Source organism: Vombatus ursinus, unplaced genomic scaffold (genome assembly GCF_900497805.2).
Source record: "Vombatus ursinus unplaced genomic scaffold, bare-nosed wombat genome assembly UNPS02011431.1, whole genome shotgun sequence".
NCBI classification, from domain to species: domain Eukaryota; kingdom Metazoa; phylum Chordata; class Mammalia; order Diprotodontia; family Vombatidae; genus Vombatus; species Vombatus ursinus.
Genome location: NW_020951209.1, coordinates 2,669,471 through 2,681,875, shown reverse-complemented (window position 1 = coordinate 2,681,875; position 12,405 = coordinate 2,669,471). Strand labels below are relative to the sequence as shown.

General features: G+C 38.3%; 1 protein-coding gene across 2 annotated transcripts in view; it reads right to left on the bottom strand.

The window, feature by feature from the left end:
• GPR19 (G protein-coupled receptor 19) overlaps positions 1-9,243 on the bottom strand; it is a 32,458-nt gene extending 23,215 nt beyond the window's left edge. For both annotated transcript variants that reach the window (XM_027856417.1, XM_027856419.1), the window contains exon 1: positions 9,094-9,243. The gene's annotated coding sequence lies outside the window, so the exon portion shown is untranslated. The remainder of the gene's footprint in view (positions 1-9,093) is intronic.
• Between the last annotated feature and the right edge of the window lie 3,162 nt (positions 9,244-12,405).

The window sequence follows — 12,405 nt, the reverse complement described above, 5'->3', positions numbered from 1 at the left end:
CTAGACCCTCCCATTTGGTATATTCAAAAGGCAACTAGGGTCTCCAGGCTATTAAGTCCCTGCAATGGTTCTATGGTTTGTGAGCCCTGGTTTAAATGTATAGCTCTCCTCTTCAAATGCAGAGGAGAGTTTCTCTGTCTTCCTCTCACCTTGCTTAGTCCATTAGGCTTATGTTAGATTGTAGGTCTAGTACAAAGCAAAATTTCAGAGTATAAAATGTATTTTTTTGCTTCCCCTCTATCCATATTTCTCTCCTTTAAGATTCCTTCCTCCTCTTTTCAGTGACTCTCATAATCTGTTTCAGGTTCTCATGATGGCACTTCACCCAGGCTTGTTCTTTGCCCATGTTCCAGTCCTTTCTCAATGTCTTTCCTCTCTACCAAAATTTCTCCCTTCTGTTTTCCATTTTTTTAGAGTACTACTTTTTTATATTGATTAATTTGATAAAGCCCTTTTGGGAAACCCCTTATGTCAATCCCAGTGTGACACAAGGTTACAGATTACTTCTTCAGGGCCATATCTATTAAAGAGAAATAAATCAGATCAGCACCTTATGTATGGCTCCCCACAGTAAGAAGAGCCTGGCTGTAGAGCTACGTGACTAGATCCAGAAGCAATGTCTTTAGCACATGATGTACTGAGAAAAACTATACCCCACAGCTTCTGAACCACATTTTATGATTCTGTTTCTTTGGTCCTTCTTATCTAGCCTGGATTCATATTCTGATTCTACAAATTTGAGCTGCAATTATTTCATTTCTGAGTTAGTAGGAATAATAGCTGTCCCTGTGCTAAAATCAAAGAGATAGTAAACTACAGTCCAACACCCTTCTAAGAAGTTGATATTAGGGGATAGAAATAAGATCTACCTACTAGGCTGTTGTGGTACAATCAGGATCTTAATGGATGTAATTGTTTTGTTTCTGAGGCTTTAATGAGACATACAAATGGACATTATATTGTTATAATGTCACATCACCAGGGCAGTTGGTAGAGTGGAAAGAACACTAGTCTTCAAGTCAGAAGGCCTGGGTTCCAGCCCCAGATCTGCTGCTTATTAGCCATGTAAATATGGCTAAATCACTCACTTCAGCTTCAGTTTCCTCAAAAGTCAAAGGGGACTATCAGGATTTGCACTTCTTCACACAGGTTGTTTTGAGGAAGGTTTACTTTGTAAACTTAAAAGCATAGTATAAATATGATCCGCTATAAATAACAGGGTTCAACTATATCTACTGTACAATATTTGCAGAGTTGCCATGATAATTTCTAGGTGCAAATAGGGCATAGTCAGGAGATATATGCAAACTTTGAGGTGAAAAGTTGGCACGGTTTATAAAGTCCAGAAAACCCGAATTCAAATCTGATCTCAAACATTTGCTAGCTGTGTGGCCTCAGCAAGCCAGTTTCATCATCTTCTAAAACAGAGGTAATAATAGCATCTATTTTCCAGGGTTATTGTAAGGATAAAATGAGATAATAAAGTTTATAAAGTGCTTTGCAAAACTTAAAGGATCATATAAAGTCTAGCTATTATCATTATTATACCTGGCCTTTGAGTCTCATTTAAACTCTACTTCTTCCAGACTTCTTCCCCGCCCATGCCAGAAGTTAACACTGAGAATGTGCCTGTCTAGCTATACAATCATATGGCCAAGTAGAGCAAGCCCTAATCAGAGGAGACAGTTCTTATGCCTAAGTGAAGTGTTCAGGGAGGTGCTAAAAGTACATACCCAACACTATGTCCCTCACTCTGCATTTCTCTCCAGAAGGTTTCTGTTATATAGGAAGGATAACTTTTTTTTTTTAACACAGTATCACTCATTCATTCTTTAACACTGGCTCTAATCATATATACCTTTTGCTCTTTTCAGAAAGTAGTTACTTACTGAACAAGAAAACTGCCACCACAGTGTGGTAATGGACTAAACTTAAGAAACAAACCCCGAGACTTTAATCATATAGAAATCATAGTCAGACTGCTAGGTACCCAAACTCCAAGGACACTCTGGGAATCTTTGGAATTGGCCCAGGGGTTCAAGTTGAGATTTCTATAGTACTGGAGCAAACATTATAAGTCCAAGTGAATTCTGAATGTCTAAGGATTCTCTAGTCCCTGCTTCTTTGTCGAGTGATTTGTGTACTCGGAGCTGGCTGTGGCAAGATGAGGACTGCCTGGGACAGCAGCAGACATCCTAGGCTGTCCATCCTTTATCATGACTCCAACCACCTGCAGTGGTTTGGGGTGGGCCTTGATCATTGGTGAGAGGTCATTTCATCTGGTCAGCCTTAGCCATTGAATCATACCATTTTCTTTCTGTGCTGGCACAAACATTCTTCCCTCCCTCCCCCCGACCTAATGTCCTTTTCCACCTCTTGTTCGATGAATAGTGATCAGATCAATACTACTGCTGAGAGTAAAGGGAAGGAAATAAGTATTTATATACCATTTACTATGTGCCAGGCACTGTGCTTAGGCACTTTTTACAAAAATGATCTCCCTTGCTTCTAGAAAAAGCACATCATTCAACTGCCCTGTGGCTCTACTCTTCAACCAAATTATTTCACCCTTCCTTGCCCACAATTCCCCTATAAGTGTTGTTTTCCTCCATTAGAATATAAGATTCTTAAGGTCAGTGACTATCACTCTTTTGTATTGGTATCCCCAGCACTTAACCCAGTGCCTTGAACCTAGTAAACACTTAATACATGCCTTTTCCTTCATTCTTTCATTGTAATGAAGCAGATTACAGGTCCATATAAGGAAGAATTTCCTAGTTATTAAAGATATTCAGAAACAAACTTTAGTCAGCTTTGTGAGCTCCCCATCATTTGAGGCATTTCAGAAAGAGCTAGATTATTGGAGAGTTTTTATATATGGGATTCATGTATTAGGTAGGAGTTTTAATTGGTAACTTCTTCTAGGTACCTTCCAACTCTGAGTCTCTATGATTCAATAATCTCTTTTATTCTTCTATCCCTGTAGATGTGCAGGAAACGACAAAAAAAAGTCTCCAAATGTCACATAGTTACAGTCACTTTCATCTTGTGGACCCCATGGTTTCTTTTCTTATATTTTTTCTTTCTTTAAACTTTTATTGAACACCTTCTGTGTTCAAGGAGTGTATTGTATTAGAAGTTACTCGTGATCTTATTGGCAGATATTTTGGGTGTGTATAGTTAATTCAGATTAACTCATTGAGTGTTCATCCAGATGTATTTGTCTTAATTCACATTGAAATATTTATTCAACAAACATTTACCACCCTCGCTCTCCAACCCCTAGCCCCCACATTGTATGCAGAGCACCAGGCTGGGTACTCATGGTTTATCTTCACACTGGATTTTGTAAAATTTACTTTATTGATAGTGTCCATCAAATACTCTCCAAGTTTCCCTAGAGCTAGATTCCAACCTGTTCAATGGAAATAGCAGATTTGCCTGCTCATGCCTTGTTGGTTAAATATTTATGGCTGTTTAACACTTTAATCAATGACTTGGATCGATCAAAGCATAGAAGCATTATCAAATCTGCAGATAACACAAAGCTGGGAGAAAGAGCTAACAGACCAAGAGGAAAGATCCAAAAAGATAGGCTAGAAACACTGGGCCAAAAAATATGAAATTTAACAGGGGTAAGTAAAAAGCCTTACACCTGGGTTCAAAAAATCAGCTTCACAAGTATGGTGAGACATGTGGAAAAAAAAAGCTTGTATGAAAAAAATATATGGGATTTTGGTATATATGTCTATGCATATGTTGTTTACTCCCTTAGAATGTAAGTTTCTTGAAGGCAGGTATTATTTTCCCTTTCTCTTTGTAGACCTACTTCTTAGTATGGTGTAAGCATTACAAGCAGTTTGTTTGTTGACTAAATGATTGAATGATTGACTAATGAACTGAAAGCTCAGTTTGAGTCTATATTGTGATATGGCAGTCAAAAATCTGAATGTAATTTTGGGCTACACTAAGAGAAATAGCTTACAGGAATTAGGAGATAATAGTCCTGCTATACTCTGTCCTGGTCATAGAATCTTAGATTTAGAGCTGAAAGGGAGCTTAGAGGTCAGTTAGTCTAACCTTACTTATTTTGCAGATGAGTATACTGAGGCCCGGAGAAGTTAGGTGATTTTCCCAAACTGTAGTAGGTAGTAGACTTGAGATTTTGAGTCCAGGTCTTCTAGAATCCAAATCTAATTCTCTTTTCACCACATCATATTGATTCCATGTAAAGGATTGTGTTCAGTTCAGGTCACCACAATTTTGAAAGGACACTGAAAATCTAGAGGCAATCCAAAGGAGGTTCCCAGAATGGTGAACAGCCTTGTGTCAATGGCCATATGATATCAGTTGAAGGAACTGGGGATGTTTAGCCTAGAGAAGACTCAGTGGAAGACTGAATTGCTCTCTTCAAGTATTTTAAGGGTTGTATTATAGAAGGGGAGATCAGATTGTTCTGTTTGGTTCTGGAGGACAGGACTAGAAGAGCAATGACTAGAAATTGCAAAGAGCATTTAATGGGCTCCTCCTCACTGAAAGTCTTCACGTAGCGGTTAGATGATCACTTTTTGAGTATGCTATAAAGAGAATTCAGGGGCAGCTAGTTGACGCAGTGGATAGAGCACCGGCCGTGGAGTCAGGAGGACCTGAGTTCAAATCCAGCCTCAGACACATAACACTTACTAGCTGTGTGACCCTGGACAAGTCACTTAAGCCTAATTGCCTTGCCAAAAAAAAAAAGAGACAGAGAGAGAGAATTCATGTTCAGATGTGGGTTGGACTAGATGGCCATGGATACCCCTTACAACTCTGAAATTCTCAGATTAACTGATGAGCTTTTGGAGTAAAGTATGAGACAAACGTTTGAGAGACAAATTATAGAAAGGGAAAGAGAAAGATATTCATCTGGGGCAGCGGGGTGGTCCTTGGGCAAAACCATGAGCAAGGCAAACTTGTCTTCACATTTTGTGTAATTTTTTTTTTACCCTCGAAGCGTCCACTTATCCTCATATTCAAGTCCCCAATCTCCTTTTCCTGTCCCCTGTACAATCATCAGAGCCTTTGGTCAAGTACTTCATTCACACTAAGGATAAGACTTTGAAGAGTTGCAGCTCTCTAGAATGACTTGTATGTTGTCGGGCAAGTCGCTTAGCTTTTCTAAGCCTGTTTTCTCATTTATAAAGTGAAGAGGTTGGATTTTATGCTGTCAGAGGCCCATTTCAGTTCTAAACCTATATATTTTTCATCTTTTAGCCTAGAGAATGAAGCTCTAGTGGTGAATCAGTGAATAAATGAGTAGGATGTTTTTGGCCCAGGGTGGAAGACAATGAGACCTTAGAGTAAGGATTCATAATCTGGGATCTATGAACTTGTGTGTGTGTGTTTGTAAAACTATTTGATAACTATTTCAATATATTTGGTTTCTTTCAAAATTCTCCATATTTTATACACTTATTCTGAGAAGGTGTTCGAAGACTTCATTGGACTGACAAAGGAGTCTATGGCACAAACAAGGGTAAGAATTTCTGCTTTAGAGTGAGGGTCCTTTTAGGAAAGATAGAAGCACAGTATCCTGGAACTGATCTGGTGAAGAATCTCACATAACTTGAAATCTGGTCTATTCCTTTTCTCTTCATAGGTAGATCTACTTGTTTTGCTTAGTATGCTCCTCATAAACCCAACACACATCATTCTTTCTATGGACATCAGAAAAATCCACTTTTATCAAGGTGGACGGTGGATGGCTTTAGTCTCTCACAAAAGTCTGGGTGTGGCAGTACCAACAATCAATCAACCAACCAACATTCATTAAACACCAACTATGTATCAGGCACCTGTTAGATTCTGAGCTTAACAAATACAAAAATGAAACAGTCCTTATAATTAAGAAGCTTATGTTCCATCAGGGGAGACAATATTTTCATAAAATTATGGATAAAATGTACAGTATACAAAATAAATATTAGGTTAAAAATTTTAGAGGGGGAAGAGGAAGGCACTAGCAGCTAGGGGATCAGGAAAGATTTCCTGTAGAAGGTGGCACATGGGCTGAGCTTTTAAAGCAACAACTGGGGATGCTAAGAGATAGGATTGAGGAGGGTGCGCATTCCAGTATAAAGATGCAGAGAAAGGGGATAGAATACTGTGTACGAGGAACAGGAAGAGGCCAATTGTCTGGACCTTGGGATGTGTTAAATGTAGTAAAAAGTCTGGAAAAGTAGGTCAGAGCAGGTTGTAAAGGGCTATAAATGCCAAATAGAAGAGTTTGCATTTGATGTTGGAGGGAATAGGGAACCAGTGGGAGTGAGGGAAGAGAAAGGGAGGTGAGGGAAGGGGAGGGGAGAGGGGAAAGGGGAAAGGAGAGGAAAAAGGAGGGAGTAAGAGAGGGAGGGAGGGAGGGAGGGAGGGAGAGAGAGAGAGAGAGAGAGAGAGAGAGAGAGAGAGAGAGAGAGAGAGAAAGAAAATAGTGTTACATAAACATAGAGAGGAGAATGTCCAAGAAAGGACAGTCAACAGTATCAAATGGAGAGAGGTCAAGAAGGAGGAAGATTAAGAAAAAGGCATTGGATTTGGCAAATGAGAAACTGTTTGGGAATTCTGGAGAGGTCGCTTTTCAGTTGAAGAAGGTCAAAAGCCAGATGTAAAGGGTTGAATGGTGAGAAGGGCTAAAAAAGAGAAACATCCAAAAACTTTTTCTTTAGATCATTTAAGCATAAAAATCTTTTAGTTTATCAAAAGAAATATTGGGTGGTTTGAAAGTATAATAATGGTTTATCTTTTTAAATCAACAACAAACCCAAATGCTAAACAGTAGATTTAATATATGTTTCATATGTTTAGATTTAGAAACCATTTAACTATAGAAGCTAGCACCCTTACTGAAAGATCTAGTTAAGCTAACTGGTCTTTAAATGAGGAATGGTTTTCAAAAAGGTTGCATTAAATGTCCCAGAAACTCTCAAATTCAACATATCCCAAATTGAGTGCATTATCTCCACCTACCCCTCCAAATTCTTTCTTCTTCCAAACTTCACAACTTTTGTATTAGGCACCACTATCCTCTCAGCATTAGTAATAATAACTAACTTTTATATAGTACTTACTATGTGTCAGACACTGTGCTAAGTGCTATACAATTATTATCTCATTTGATCCTATCAAAAAGACATAAAGTGCTATTATTATCCCCATTTTACAGATAAGGAAATCAAAGCAGAAAGGTCAACTGACTTATCCAGGGTCACACAGCCAGTCAAGATTTAAACTCAGGACTTCCTGACTCCAGGACCTGAACTCCATCCATTTAGCTGCCCTAACAACTCACTCTCCCTTAGCTCACCTATTCAATCAGTTGTCAAATCTTTCTGTTTCTATATTTAAAACATCTTTTGCATCCAACCCCTTCTCTCTACTAGAAAATCCTACCACCTTAGTTCAGGCTCTCATCCCCTGGCCCCTGTACTATTGCAATAGCTTCTTGCTTGGTCTTTCTCCCTCCAGTCTCTCACCACTCCAGTCCATCCTACACATTGTTGACAAAGTAATTTTCTTTAAATACAGTTCTGATCATGTCACTCTCTTACTTCATTGGTTCCTTATTGACTAAGATTAAATAAGATAAAATATAAATTCTTCTGTTTAACTTTTAAAGCCCTTCCCAATCTGGCTCAACCCTATTTTTCCAGCCTTAGTGGGCATTTCTTCCCCTCCCACATTCTTTTTTTTTAGACAAACTGACCTCTTCGTTCTTCACACAGGAGCCTCCACCTCCTGTCTTCAAGCCTCTGCACTAGCATTCCCTGCCTAGAGCGCTCAGCCTCCTCCCCTCTCCCTCATGGAATCCCTCTCTTCCTGCAAGATGTAGCACAAATATCACCTTCTACATGCAGCCCTTCCTGATTTCCTCCCACTGCTATGCCCTCCCTCCCCAACCGCCTAATATTTAACTATTTTGTATTTGTTTCTATTAATTCTGTATATTTTTTCTATGCATTTATTCTCATTCCCATTAGAATTAGAAATTAGAATCTCAGTCCCATTAGAATGTCATGTGTCTGTCTCATTTATTGCATCTGTATTCCCAGCGCCCAGCATGTTTTCTGGCACATAGCGGACACTTCATAAATGTTTTTTGATTGATAAAGAAAACTTGTGATCTTGCCTCAGTATTTCTTTTTCCTAGTCTTTTTTCAGGCACTTTGTTACCATGGTACCACAAAAGGTTCTCAGGCCAGGTGAACACCAAACAAAAGGGAAGAAAAGATGTCAATTATTAGGTGACTGGGGCTATGTAGGCAGCCCCCTGGGGGGTAATTAACAATGAACATAATCCATTTTATATGCTGCTGTAGGCGTTTTTTGTTCTTTTTTTTTTTTTTTTTAGCAGATCAACCTGTTATAAATCCTGAATTGGCCACATTGACTATATATCATTTGAAATAACCTGGTGATTGCCAATTCTCCATTTCACTCTGTGCTGTGTAAAAATGGTGAGATCTACTGTCTACAAGAGATTCTTGTTGCAAATAGCCTCTCTACTTCTGAGAACTAAGTGATCTCCTTAGTCACATTACCCTGATGTTTCCCATTCCAATTTTCCTTTCAGAGTTGGCCTAAAGTATCTTATTAGTACCTCTTATTAGTGAAAACCTGACAAGAATAATTGCAAGGCACAAGGCTGTCTCATATCTTGCCTAAATACCCTAAAACTCTGTCAATATTCTCTGAGAATGTCAGCATAGATGAGTAGATAAAAGGATGATACTAAATTTTACTTCGAACAAAATTAGGTTTCATCAATGTGATTCTACTCCCTCTCCCCCACATGCATACCTTCTAGGATTCAATGAAAACTAATTCTTTCCTTTTCTGTAGGATGCAAGTGATCATCTTTTCCCATACAATCTCTGTCAAATTTGCTCTCAACAGAAGCCTTTTTAAGTTTATTTTATGTTTCATATAAAATATCTAGTCTAAAAGACCCTAACCAGGACCCAAGTACGTTTCTATTTCCAAATTTCCTGGAGGGGAAAAATACATTGTGTCGTCAGAAAGAGATTTTAATCCTTTTGTTGCATGGTACCTATTACCTACCTTGCTCATGACCTGATATCAGATGTCTTCTCCTTAGGTATTCTTTGCCAGTATTTCCCCTTGAACCAGAGTCTAGAAAAAGCCACAGATCACGGGAGAAGCTTTGGAGCACAGTCATGTCTATTCTCTGCCTTTCCTCTGGCTCATTGCCTGCTTCCTGGTATAGAGACAAGATGACGTTTTGCAGGATTGACTACTAAACCATCCTCCCGCCCCCATCCCCACTCTTAGCGCCCCTCCCCTTTTCTTTCCAGGGCTCTGGAATGTGTCACATGGGAAATCGATCATGTGGCTTAGTGGAAGAATCTAACCATCTCCCTACCCCCTTCCTTTCAGCAACAAAGCAGCAGAAATATCTGAACTAGATTGGTTGGTTCTAGGCAAGAAACTCAGCATGAAAAAGGAAGCATTTACTAGTATGCCAAAAACACCCCATTCCCTTTCTGTTTTCCATGTCAGGTTTTCATCTGGGTTTTCTAAGATTTTCAGGTTAGGAATGAAAACAGCACTTTCTCCCCCTATCATTATTCCATCCTACTCTCTAATCACCATGAAGACTGTATCTGGCCATTGAAGACAATAGTTACTCTGACTTCAGAGCTGGAAAGATGTTCCTTTTTCTTGTCTCAGAACATTCTTAACCCCAAGAAGGACAAAACCTTCAGCACCAAGGACAGCACTGTCCCACCTGTCCCAGAGGTGATTAAAGAAATTAGTTGATTTCACCATTTGATGAAATAAAATGTAGTTTTTTGTCCTGCATGTAACCACAAGTCAGGACATATATTTAGGACTCTGACATCCCCTCCCATTGACTGATTGATTATGCAACACAATATGCTTCATTTTCCTTTGAACCAAGGGTTACTCCTCCCCTACCCTGCCCCCAACCAACTCCTATCCACTCCCCCACCCCCCTGCATTTTCCTGTTGAAACTTTTAAAATATCTGACCTGGATTGTGAGGCAGGGAAGGTTTTATAGGGGGATAGGTATGATAATAAATCTAGATTTATGCCCATATTCTTGTATCCATGTATTTATATATATGTACATATGAACAGATGTGTTCTTGTGCATATTTATGAGCCTCTGTCCTTTTCTGTAGGGCCTCATAGAGAGTAGGATTTACAAAGTAGGAAGGAAGCCTCTAACTGTGTATTTTGCATCTATCCAGTTCAGCTGATATACCAGTTGCCATGGTAGTGTGTAACTGCTGAAGAGGATGATTTCTTTCAATGATGGTCACCATGGGACTCCAGCAACTGAAGAAAGGCAGAGAGAAAAGGACTGAATGGGTGAAGGGGATTTTCAATTAACATTCTTAGAGCCAAATTTACCTAATGGGCCCTTTCACTACTGGATTGTTACTGACACTATACCTTAAAAAGATTTCAGAATTAATATGGAGACTGCAAACTTAACTCGACCCATCCCCCATCACTTCTAACCTAGAGAGGCTATTTAAAAGAGAGCAAGTGGATGAAAACTCTAGCTTCACAAAATAATTCTGGAAAAAACATGAGAAATAGATTCCTATTCAGAGTGGGATATCTGGACATCTTAAGCTTGGCATTTGATCTGTAAGGACTGAATGATAATAATTTTATTTTCTTTAATAAAAGAAAATGGCAAATACCCTAGAAATGTTGGCTGTAGAAGGTGCTAGGTTTTTTTTTAAATGAGGGATTGAATTAAAATTTAAATATAATAAAACTTGAGAAAGGTACTCTTTTAGGTGTCATTTGGACTATTTCACTGTCAAAAATCAGGCACAAAGAATTGTCATTCTCTTTAAGGCTGGCACTTGGCTGTCCTCTAATCACCTGTAAGATAATTATAAGCATACGCATTTGGGGAAAATTGTTGTGAAAATACTAACTTTTAGTTTGTAAAAATTCAGGCCTTAGCTAAAGTTGTCCTTTCATGTATTATTTTTAAAAATCACACTTGGCTCAATGTACCATCTTCCAAATGTAACTTTATTATTTAACAGAAGATTTAAAAAAGCAAAATCCATTCACTAGCGCATTCCAAAATATACAAAACATGCCATTTTGGCCTATTCTACATTTAAGAAAATCTGTTATTAACAGCACATCAGAGGTTATCTTGTCCAATACCTAATCAAATCATGAATCCCAGGTACAATTCAAGACAAAGTTATTATCTAACCTCTATTTAAAGACATTCAGTGAAAGGGAACTTAAACCCTGTAAGCTGACCCAGTTCATTAACTGTTAGGAAGTTTTTCCTTGTGTTCAGATGAAATCTGCATTCTTAACATAAATAAATTAGTATAATTTCTCAGTGTCTTTGCAGAATTGGGCATATAGCTATGCCTCAGCACATGTCATACACACTATAGAGACAGCCAATATTAGAAATCATGTTTAAAATGTATTATCCTATCCCCTACTTCTAAGCCTATGCTCACTTTTGCCTAAATATACCATATTTTCTTTAGGAAAATGAGCCAGACAGAATGAATAAATCAAATTGCAAAGTTGTTCTTTTATTTACTTTGAGTCTCAGATCCTTTTAAAAATGCTTAGAGATCATTATTAGATTGGATTATTTAGGTTATGTCTATATTGAAAAGAGTGAAATGGATATTTGAGTGTTTTTGGTGCAGTCTTGACTAGTAGTACTAGTTGGGTGTCCGTAATTAAAAGTTCTTGAGGAAGGAAATTTAAGACCTTTAGAATGGTTCTTTTCACCTTCTCACAACAATAATCTTTCCTGTTACTGATTTAATTTATTTATTTACTATTTCTTATCTTCTATGTTCACAAGTTTTTGGAGACAATGCTTTTTTGTATTGTTCATCTTCTTACTCACCCAAATTGCCATCCTCCAGTATTATTTATAATATAGTCTGTCTCTTCTCTCCACCCTACTATGGGCAACAATATGAAGTGACTGATTCCAGAGCCAAAGGAAGAAGTGATAGCTCTGAGAGAACATTCCATTTACCCCAATACAGCTAGAAAAAAAGTACAATTAGATATGTATATAAAATGGACCTTTTGGAAAATGTCAGCATGAGAGGACAATTGGCAATGCTCAATGAGGACAGTCATTGATGGGAATCTAAGATAAGCCCCTATTATATCTTTACCTTGTCTAGTAAGCTAGAACTGTAGATTCATATAAAAGGCTTAAATGGAGGAACTAATTTTCCCACTAGTGTTCCTCCCTTCCTCCACCCCCACTCACTCCACCTCTCTTTCTGCTCTCTAGTGAGAAGGTAGAAATCTTCTAAGTGATAGAGTCACTTCTGCATCTGGTTACCATGTGGCTTTGAACACAT